At 46.6% G+C, this 12,077-nt stretch overlaps 1 protein-coding gene across 3 annotated transcripts in view; it reads right to left on the reverse strand.

Moving 5' to 3' along the window:
• Positions 1–12,077, reverse strand: part of usp40 (ubiquitin specific peptidase 40) — a 199,627-nt gene that overhangs the window by 165,671 nt on the left and 21,879 nt on the right. The window lies entirely within an intron of this gene.

Genomic DNA, 12,077 nt, shown 5'->3' on the forward strand with positions numbered 1-12,077 from the left:
CTCCCCACTGCGCATGCGCGGGAAACTGTCGGCGGCCGCTGACGCTCCCGCGCATGCGCCGCATTTCCGCGCCAGCTGGCGGGTCAACAAACGCCATTTCCGCCAGCTGGCGGGGCGGAAATCCCTCCGGCGTCGGCCTAGCCCCTCAATGTTGGGGCTCGGCCCCCAAAGATGCGGAGCATTCCGCACCTTTGGGCCGGCGCGGTGCCCGTCTGATTGGCGCCGTTTTTGGCGCCAGTCGGCGGACATCGCGCCGTTGGGGGAGAATTTCGCCCCAGATGTTTTACAATTGAGTAAAGGCAACTACAAAGACATGAGGGAGGTGATAGCCAGAGTTGATTGGAAGGGGAGCCTGGCAGGGAAGACAATGGAGCAGCAATGGCAGGAGTCTTTGGGGGTTATTCGGGAGGCACAACAAAAATTCATCCCGAGGAAGATACATGCTAAGAGGAGGTTGAGGCATCCATGGCTGACAAGGTAAGTCAGAGACAGCATAAAAGCAAAAGAAAAAGCATACAATGTGGTGAGAATTAGTGGGAAGCCAGAAGATTGGGAAGCCTTTAAAAACAAGCAGAGGACCACTAAAAAAGCAATAAGGGTAAGCTAGCTAGCAATATAAAAGAAGATTGCAAGAGCTTTTTTCGATATATAAAAGATAAGAGGTAAGAATGAACATCGGACCACTGAAAAATTAGGCAGGAGATGTAGTAATGGGAAACAAAGAAATGGCAGAGGAACTGAATAGGAACTTTGCATCAGTCTTCACAGTGGATGACACGAGCGGCATACCAGAACTTCAAGAGAGTCAAGTGGTCATCACGAAAGAGAAGGTGCTAGGGAAACTGAAAGGTCTGAAGGTGGATAAATAACCCAGACTGTATGGACGACACCCCATGCTTCTGAAGGAGATAGCTAAGGAGATTGTGGAGACATTGGTGGTGACTTTTCAGGAATCACTGGAGTCAGAGTTCTGGAAAACATCTAATTTAACAGCCCTGTTTAAGAAGGGAGGGAGGCAGGAGACGAAGAATTATATGCCGGTTAGCCTGACATCGGTCGTTGTAAGACTTTAGAGTCTATTATTAAGGATGAGATTGCAGAGTACTCGGAAGTGCATGGTAAAATAGGGCTGAGTCAGCATGGCTTCAAAAAGGGGAGGTCATGCTTGGCAAATCTGTTAGAATTCTTTGAGGAGGTAATGAGGAAGTTAGACAAAGGAGAGCCGGTGGACGTAATGTCATTGCTGCCTCACAGCAACAGGGACCCGGGTTCAATTCTTCCCTTGGGTGACTGTCTGCGTGGAGTTTGCACTTTCTCCCTGTGTTGCATGGGTTTCCTCCCACAGTCCAAAGATGTGCAGATTATGTGGATTGGCATGCAAAATTGCCCCATACTTTTCCAATAGGTTAAGTGGGGTTACTGGGTTACGGAGATAGGGTGGGGGCGTGGGCCTAGGTAGGGTACTCTTTTAGAGGGTCAGTGCAGACTCGATGGGCCGAATGGTCTCATTCTGCTGATAGGGATCTTTTTTTTTAAATTTCAATTGAAGCACTCAATTCTTTTTTTTTCCAATTAAGGGGTAATTTAATAATAATAATCTTTATTAGTGTCACAAGTAGGCTTACAGTAACACTGCAATGACGTTACTGTGAAAATCCCCTAATCGCCACACTCCGGCACCTGTTTGGGTACACAGAGAGAATTCAGAATGCCCAATTCACCTAATAACCTACCCTGCACATCTTTTTGGGTTGTGGGGGTGAGACCCATGCAGACACGGGGACAATGTGCAAACTCCACATGGCCAGTGACACGGGGCCGGGATCGAACCCGGGTCTTCAACGCCATGAGGTAGTAGTGCTAACCACTGCGCCACCGTGCCGCCCTTACTGTAAATCGCTGGCTTTGAAAGCAGACCAAGGGGCAGGCCAGCAGCACGGTTCAATTCCCGTAACAGCCTCCCCAAACAGGCGCCGGAATGTGGCGACTAGGGGCTTTTCACAGTAACTTCATTTGAAGCCTACTTGTGACAATAAGCGATTTTCATTTCATTTCATTTTAGCTTTCCAGAAGGCCTCTGAAAAAGTGTCATACAAGAGGATGCTAAATAAGATAAAGAGCCCATGATGTTAGGGGCAAGGTACTGCATGGATAGATGATTGCTGTTTAGCACAGGGCTAAATCGCTGGCTTTGAAAGCAGACCAAGGCAGGCCAGTAGCACGGTTCAATTCCTGTACCAGCCTCCCCAAACAGGCGCTGGAATGTGGCGACTAGGGGCTTTTCACAGTAACTTCATTTGAAGCCTACTTGTGACAATAAGCGATTTTCATTTCATTTCATGATTGGCTGACAGGCAGAAGGCAGAGAGAGGGGATAAAGAGGTCTTTTTCAGGACGGCAGACACTGATTAGTGGTGTTCCACAGGGGTCAATGTTGGAACCACAACTATTCACGATATACATTAACGATCTGGAAGAAGGAACTGAGGGCAATGTTGCTAAATTTTCAGATGATACAAAGATATAATAATAATAATCATTATTAGTGTCACAAGTCGGCTTACATTAACACTGCAATGACGTTACTGTGAAAATCCCCTAGTCGCCAAATTATGGCGCCTGTTCGGGTACACTGAGGGAGAATTCAGAATGTCAAAATCACCTAAACAGCACGCCTTTCGGGATTTGAGAGAGGAAACCGGAGCACTGGAGGAAACCCACAGACAGAGGGAGAACGTGCAGATTCTGCACAGATAGTGACCCAAGCCAGGAATCGAATCTGGGCCCCTGGCGCTGTGAAGCAATAGTGCTAACCACTGTTCTACCGTGCCTTGATATGTAGAGGGCCAGGTAGTGTTAAGGAAGCGAGGAGGCTGCAGAAGGACTTGGACAGGCTAGGTAGGAGAGTGGGGAAAGAAGTGGCAAATGGAATACAATGTGGAAAAGTGTGAAGTTATGCCCTGTGGTCGGAAGAATGGAGGCATCTACTATTTTCTCAATGGGGAAAGGTATTGCTGAGGCTGTATAAGGCTCTGATCAGACCCCATTTGGAATATTGTGAGCTGTTTTGGGCCTCGGATCCAGGGATGAATGTGCTGACCTTGGAGGACGTCCAGAGGAGGTTCACAAGAATGATCCCTGGAATGAAGGGCTTGCCTTTATAGGAGCGATTGAGGATGCTTGGTCTGTACCCGATGGAGTTTAGAAGAATAAGGGGGGGGGGATCTTTGTGAAGCTTATAGAATAATGAGAGGCTTAGATAGAGTGGACGTGGAAAAGCTATTTCTACCAGTAGAAGAGGCTCGAACCCAACAGCACTGCCTCAGACTGGAGGGACGATCCTTTAAAACTGAGATGAGGAAGAATTTCTTCAGTCAGAAGTGGTGAATCTGTGGAACTCATTGCCACAGAGGGCTGTGAAGGCCAAGTCACTGAACATCTTTAAGAAAGAGATAGATAGGTCCTTGATTAATAAGGTGATCAGGCGTTACGGGGAGAAGGCAGGAGAATGGAGATGAGAAACATATCAGCCATGATCGAATGACGGAGCAGACTCAACGGGCTGATTGGCCTAATTCTGCTCCTATATTTTATGGTCTTATGATGATTTGTACTGGTGCAATGGCACCAAGTGTTAAAGCCTGAACCGTTAGGAATGAACAACTTCAGACATTTGCAGCTCCCAGTTCTTAACCTGGGTCACATGATATGAAGGAATCTTCCGATTTTGAGGGGTAAGAAAGGAACAAACAACATCTTTAATGTAATAGAATGTCCCAAGGTGCTTCACAGAAGAATTATAAAACAAAATATGATGCCGAGCCATGTAAGGAGATACTGTATTAGGGCAGATAACCAACAGCTTGGTCAACGAGGTAGATTTTAAGGAGCATCTGAAAGGAAATCAAGATGGAGAGAAATACTCAAGAGGGCAGTATCAGACAGGCAGAGATCATGGAAGGTTGTGTGGCTGGAGAAGAATACAAAGATAGGGGGGGGGGAGAAAGCATGTAGGAATTTGAAAACAACAATGAGAATTATAAATATTTGACTGTGTTACGATCCAAGACTAGACCCCAACAGTAGCGAGGAAAGTGGACCAAAACCCCAATATTTCAATTTATTTTAAGACTGTATGGAAAGAATTATTTGCTACAGGAGTGATTGCTTGAAAATGATAGGGCTTCGGTATTTCTAAACCAAACTTTATTATGAATGCAATATTTAACTTTTCACTTCACACCCGAAAAGACCAGCTTACAATTAGCCCTCAACATAATTGTATAATTTCCCATCAAACAACAAGAAAAGAAACATACAGTTCTTAATACAGCTTAAAATTAGCAGGGCATAGAGTAATACTTGCTTGATAAAACACATTTGGCTCCGGTTGGAACCCCTTCAGACTCTGCCTGAATGTCTTCAAATAGCTGCTTCAACTAGGTTGTTTCAGCCTCTTCCTTGTCTTCAGACAAGACTGCTCTGCTTTAAAAAAATATTACTTTTTCTTTTTAACTATCCTACATGAAGTCCCATCTCTCTCAAAGCTTCTCCAAACACACAGCTCAATGCCTTTCGGAACTCCATCCAGCAATGACCCCATCTCCCCAAGCTAATAAAAATAATCTTTATTAGTGTCACACATAGGCTTACATTAGCACTGCAATAAAGTTACTGTGAAAATCCCCTAGTCCCAACACTTCAACGCCTGTTCGGGTACACAGAGCGAGAATGCAGAATATCTAATTCACCTAACAAGCACGTCTTTCGGGACACATGGGAGGAAACCGGAGCACCCGGAGGAAACCGGAGCACCCGGAGGAAACTCATGCAGACATGGGGAGAACGTGCAGACTCCGCACAGACAGTGACCCAAGCCGGGAATCGAACCTGGGGCCCTGTCGCTGTGAAGCAACAGTGCTAACCACTGTGCTACCGTGCCGTCCTGAAAAACACACCATCTGTGCAGACAGCAAAAGCACATTAACTCCCTAGCGACCTCCCCAGTCAATCCACTGTGCATTAGTCCAAACTGATGAACACATTCCTTCATCAATTTCATCTTCTGGTTGCTAAAAATACCCAGGCTCTGCAAACAGAATTCTTTCTAAAAACAAAATGACAACTGTAGTCAAACACACAACACAGGTTTTTAACCCTCAAATTGCCCGCTATATTTATAATCCAATTTTCCCAAAATCTTCCAAATTCCTCCAAAAGAGCAATCTACCTAAGCCCATGTATCCCTGTAACCCCACGTATTGACCATGGCCAATCCACCTCACCTGCACATCTTTGTGGGAAGAAATCGGAGCACCCAGAGAAAATCCACACAGTCACGGGAGAACATGCAAACTCCACATAGACAGTCACCCCAGGCTGGAATCGAACCCAGGTCCCTGACCCTGTGAGGCAGCACTGTGCTACCCTCTTTTAAAACTAACTCTTGTCGGAGATTGTTCTCCTTTCCACAATCGGCAACCCTTTTTTTGTAGAGGCTCAATAAGCCAATCCAGAGTTAACTAAGATAGCACAATCAGCCCAAACTGAAGTTGATAAATTCCCAGAGTGTTAGTGCTTTAAAAATGGGATACTAATGAGGAAGTACAGACCTCCTTACAGACCTGCAGATGATGAATGGGTGGTTGTTCATCAGGAAGTGATACTGCCCAAATATCATAGAAACAGAGTTAACTTTTCGATTCCATATGACTGTTATTCAGTTTTGAAGAACTGAAGAGTCATACAGACTTGAAAAGTTAACTCTGTTTCTCTCTCCACAGATGCTGCCAGGCCTGAATTTTTGCAGCATTTTTGTTTATTTAATGCAATTAGGAGAATTGGTAAAATAAATTATTCCATAGACACCCAAGGTCACAGGAAAAAGGAATTGGCTGTGTTGTATCAACATGTTAAAAAACAATACCATTGTGGGGAGGATAAGGAGCAGAAATGTCAGGTGGTAAATGCAGAGGACAAGAGAGATGGCGAGAGTGAGGCAGGAGATATGAACAGTTCACAAATTGAACCGCCTACTACGCATGTAGCTAACACTAAAGTATTTAGACAATTATACACACCATATTTTCATACTTCGAGGCAGGGCAACAAGAGGATCCAGTGAGATTACTAACAGACTTTGAAGAAATTTGTACGAGTAAACCAAGGTATACAACTTTAGCCAAGCATGATGTGGATGTAGGGTGTTCTTCCCCAAACCAACATCCTTATCATTAAATCCAGAGAAAGAAGCTAAAGTGAAGGCAGAATTTCAATATATGTTGGAAAATCACCTAATTGAACCTAGTCAAAACATTTGGAGTTCTCCAGTCGTGTTAGTGCCTAAACCTGATGGGTCAACCAGATTCTTCATAGATGGGTTCCTAACCAATCCCTTGTTTAGAAGTTTGCATTAACAGGGTTGGCAGTGCCATGTTCCTTACTAAGCTAGATTTATTGAAAGGAGACTGGCAAGTACCTTCAGTGCTGCAAGTTAAGGAGGTATCGGCATTTGTCATGCTGAATGGGCAATACCAATTCTGAGTGATGCCATTTGGACTCAAAAATGTTCCGCCCACTTTCTAACAACTAATGAATTAAGTTGTAACTAGCGTTCCCAATTGTGTAGTTAACTTGTATGATTTATTGATTTGCAGCAAAACATGGAAAGCTCATGCAACACAACTAATGACCATACTCGGCTCCCCAATTCCTTAGCGGTGGAGCTTGCATTCGGCGAGTCTAAGAGGGATGGTGATTGCTACCACCCTTTAAGTCTTGTGCTCGTTGTAACATCCCTAACCCCACCCCAATGTCCGCAGATTCCTCTGACAACTGTGAAGTAGAAAGATGATGGACTCTCTTCGCACTTGGTTGCATGTCCTGCACTCGAAGTGCTGGATCTGACAGCGTACATGTGAATGATGTTTCCCACTTCCAATCGGAATGTTGTGGTGGATGCAGTGTCTGAGGCTGTTGCAGTGCTTGCTCCCCATTGGGAGAACTCAGACGCCTGAGTTTCCATGTCAGAATCCGTATCTACAAAGTCTCTCATTTTGGCGCCTTGACCCCCTTGGGTAGCGTATTAGCTTCTGCGGGCATCAGATTTTGCATAATCGTTGGAGTTTTACTTAGAACTGGCCGTCTGGCTCAAATGTGATTAGGTGCTTTTGCATGTTCGACCTTGTGCCTGCACTTGATAAGTTACCAGCCATGTCTGGCGGACAATTGTCCCGGAGATCCACTGGGCACCATCTGCAAAATTTCTAACATACACTGCATCACCTGGTACAAATAGCCTGGGTATTTTTTGTCGAACAGGGCAACATCTTTGCATCTCCTGCTTGTGGCATATTTTCCCACCTATATCAGGGAAAGCCATACTGAAACTGGTTTTAAGCCTCCGGTCCATGAGAATTCAGCCGTGCTGCCCCGGTCGCAGCATGTGGAGTGGTCCTATAGCAGAACAACAACATGGCTAGTCTTGTGTCCAGCGACCCAAAGTCTGCTTTTTGAGTCCACGTTTGAACTTTAATACCAGCTTTCCGCCAATCCATCGGAGGTCGGGCGATGTGGGGCCGTCCAAACGTGCCGCACCCCGTTAGCCTTCAGGAATCACGAGGATTCTTCACTTGTGAAAGGTGTTCCATTATCGGTAACTAACACCGCTGGGATTCAGTGCGTACCGAAGGACTAACATCATTTTTATTTATTTTTTTAAAATATTTTATTGAAGGTATTTTCAACATATACATAACCACAAAAGCCAACCGCGGCAATAGGAAACAAACTCCTCCCTCCCTGCAACCCTCCCAAAATAAACTGTCCCCCTTTTCCAATTTTTCATCACATCCCCCCAATCCGGACAAAAAATTAAACGAAACCCCTCCCCACCTCCGCTGACGACTCTATACTCTTTAAAGAAATCTATGAACAAATTCCACTTCGAGGTGAACACCTCATCCGAATCTTGAATGGCGAACTTGATCTCTTCCAAATGTAGGAATTCTGCAAATCACTCACCAACACACCTGCTTTTGGCAGCTCCGAGTCCTGCCAGCACAATAAAATCAGTCTCCAGGCTGTCAGGGAGGCAAAGGCCAACATTTCGGGATCTCTCCCGAACTGTACTCCTCCAACACACTAAAGTAGCGCCACGTCTGGACTCGGAGCTACCTCTACTCCAAAACCTTTGACATGTGTCCAAAAATGTATTCCCCTCAACCTCAAGACACATCCAAAACATATGCACATGATTTGCCAGCCTCCCCGCACAGCGCCCACACCTACACACCTATCCTCCACCCATGCAAAGAACCAACTCATCCTGGACTACATCATGTGAGCCCTGTGCACCACCTTAATTTGGATACAGCCCAGTCTCGCACACAAAGAGGATGCATTCAGCCTCAACAGAGCTTCACTCCATATTCCGGCCCCCAATTCCCCATCCAATTCCTTCTCCCACTTACACCTAACCTCATCCACAGGAGCACTCTCTCTCTTCAACAGCTCCCCACTTATATCCACAACCTTGCCTTTCCCGATCTCATTCTCAGACAGCAGTTTATCCTGCAGCACCAGTGGCAGCATCGGAAATGACGGCACCTCCTTTCTCGTGAAATCTCTAACCTGCAGATATCTGAACTCATTCCCCTTCGGCAACTGATATGACCCCTCCAACTCCCCAGGCTTAGAAACTTCCCTCCCACAAACAAATCCCTAAAATATTCTATCCCCACCTGCTGCCACCCCTGGAACCTTGCATTCAACCCCCCGGAGCAAACCTATGATTGTCGCAAATCGGCGCCCACAAAAGCATACTTTCCATTCCAAAATGCTGCCGACACTGGTTACAAACCCTCAGTGCTGATGTTGGTACCGCCACCGGGCCCGTGGAGTAGATGACCGATGAGAACGGAAAGGGCACCATCAAGAGTGCCCTTAGGCCGCCTTCATCCGCCCCCAAATTGACCACTGCCCCAAACCCATTTCCTAACCATTGCAATATTAGCTGCCTGGTAGTAGTTCGGCAAGCTTGGCAATGCTACCCGCCGTCTATTCGCCCCTCACCCCCGTCGATCCCTTTCCAAAAACACCTTCTTAACCTGCAGAGCCTTCCCTGCCCACACAAACTCAAGATCATCCCATTAACCTTCCTGAAAATGGTATTGGGCACAAAAATCGGGAGGTTTTGGAACACAAACAAAAACTTGGGCAACACCGTCATCTTTACCGTCTGGACCCATACTGCCAACAATGACAACACATCCCACCTCTTAAAATCCACCTTCATTCTCTCCACCAGCCGTGCCAAATTCAACTTATGCAGCTGGGCCCAACTCCACGCCACCTGTATCCCAAGGTAGCGAAGGCTCATCCCCACCAACCAAACCGGCAGTTCCCCTAACCTCTTCTCCTGTCCCAGTGCATTAATTGGGAAAACTCGCTTTTCCCCAGAGTCAGCATATACGCTGAAAAGTGGCCATACTTCCCCAAAACCCCATGATCCTAACAAAGCTCCGGCCGGGTCCAAAATATACAGCATGAGATCATCCGTGTACAAAGAAACACGGTGCTCGATGCCCCACTCCCCACCCCTCCACTCCCTCGAACCCCTGAGCGCCATTGCCATGGGTTCAATCGCCAGGGCAAAGAGCAGCGGAGGGCGGACGCCCCTGCCTTGTCCCCCGGTGCAACCCAAAATAATCAGAACTAACCTTGTTCATCCGAACACTCGCCTCAGGCACCTTATTCAGCAACTGAACCCAATCCACAAACCCCTGCCCAAACCCAAAACGCCTCAACACCTCAAACGAATACGCCCAATCGACCCGGTCAAATGCTTTCTCCACGTCCAGTAACACAACCACTTCCACTTCACGGCCCTCGGAGGACATCATTATAACTTTAAACAACCTCCGTACGTTCACCGATAACTGTCGCCCCATCACAAACCCCGTCTAGTCCTCACCTATCACCCCCGGCACACAATCCCCTAGCCGCATCACCAGCAATTTTGCCAACTTTGCATTTGCATTCAACGGCGAGATCGGGCGGTATGATCCACACTTTTTCAGGTCCTTCTTTTTTAGAATAAAAGGTATCGAAGCCTGAAATAGCGTGGGGGTAGTCCCCCCTCCTCCCCACCTCACCATCGACTCATTATACATCTCAACTAGCAGGGGCCCCAAACTTCTTATAGAACTCGACTGGGAACCCATCAGGATCAGGGGCCTTCGCCGCCTGCACTGATCCCACGCAATCCATCGATCCCACGCAATGCATTACCTCCCTCAGCCCGAACGGGGCACCCAGCCCCTGCACCCCCCCCCCCCCACCGTCCACCGTCATCCCTCCCAGCTTCCCACTCATTATCACAAACCTACCCCCGGGGTCATTTACAATATTTCCTACCTCAAAAGCCACTTTCTTATTGATCAGCACCTCCACCCCCCTGGTCTTCATATCCAACCCCGAATGGATCGCCTGCCCCACTCAGCCCATTCTGGTCCCCCAACTGCAAGTGCGTCTCCTGAAGAAACACAACATTCACCTTCAAACCCCTTAAATGTGCAAAAACGCGAGACCTTTTAACCGGGCCATTCAAACCCCGAACATTCCACGTAACCAATTAGGTCGGGGGCTTCCCGTCGCCCCTTCTCGCCGATCAGCCATAGCCCCTCTTTAACCAGCTCCCCCAGATCCACACCTCGCTCAACCTCGGTCCCTTGGATCTACTGCACTCCAGTGCTTTCGCAGGAAAGCAAAATTTGCAAAGCTTGCTGCAGGTCTAAAGATGGTTTGGCTAGGAACTTCCGCTGAGTAGCCACATTGTTTGGGCCACAGAGCAAACGGTCACGCAGCATTTCTGAAAGGGAAGGCCCTTATTCACCAAATTCGGCTAAAGAAAGAAAATTTCCAACCTTAAATCAAGCAGACTAAAGGAGGTGGTTTATCCAGCGATGTAGCAGCGTCGCCAATAGTTTTATCCTCATCGCCAATTTTGTAGACTACAAGGAGCCCACACCAAATTTAGTAAAAGCAATTTTGGTTTATTGTAACTTAAAGGTCACTATGCAACAGATCCCAGCCGGGTCTGTCTGTTAGTTCCACCTTTGGCCAACTTTATGTAGAACTCAACATGATCAATCTCAGCTCTCCGCCTCCTTAGCGAGGGGGCTTGTATTTGGTGACACTCACGGGGATGGTGATTGCTCCCACCCAGTATTCTCATGTGGTTTAACAACAGTCCTGTTGAACCATTAAAAATAATGCAATAATATCTCCTGTACAGAAGCGATAGGTAGTGAACGCAACTTAATGGGAAGCATTATGTCACTCTACCCTCTATCAATAATGTTCATTAGTACATAATGTACAAAATAAAGCTTAAACTGTATCCTGTGTATCTTTTTTTTACTCATTAAAGTGCCAGCTATCACTGTTGGAAGGAGACATTTTGGCAGGTGGATGAAACAGTTTTCTCACCTGCAATTAAATATTCCTGGATCAAATGGAACATGAATATATGCACAGTAAAGCTCCCTCACGCACGCCCAGCAGTATATTTTAAATCAAACATTACACAAGATTGGAACATTGTCACTTACTGCACCAAATGTCTGAGGCCTGATTGGAATAATTTGTGTAAAATTATAAGCACCAAATGAGCTTATTTGCACTAGTTAGGAACAGTCAAATTCCCGTGCATAACCCTAACCCTAATGCATTTATATAGTACCTTTAACATGGCAAAACTACCCAAGGTGCTTCACAGGAACGTTCTCAGGCAAAATTAACACTAAGCTACGGAAGAAAATATTAAGACTACGAGCTTTATGGAAGAGATAGCTTCAAGGATGGGCTTAAAACAGGAGGGACATGTAGCGATGAGGGGTGGGGAACGTAGGGACAGAATTCTAGACCTTAAAGCCTGGGCAACGAAAGGCACAGCCGCCAAAGGTGAAGCGATTAAAACTAGGAATGCCCAAAAGGCCAGAAATAGAGCAATGCAGAGATCTTACAGGGTTGCAGGGGCAGCACGGTGGCACAGTGGGTAGCACCGCTGCCTCACA

The sequence above is a fragment of the Scyliorhinus torazame genome, chromosome 2, assembly GCF_047496885.1.
Source record: "Scyliorhinus torazame isolate Kashiwa2021f chromosome 2, sScyTor2.1, whole genome shotgun sequence".
Taxonomy (NCBI): domain Eukaryota; kingdom Metazoa; phylum Chordata; class Chondrichthyes; order Carcharhiniformes; family Scyliorhinidae; genus Scyliorhinus; species Scyliorhinus torazame.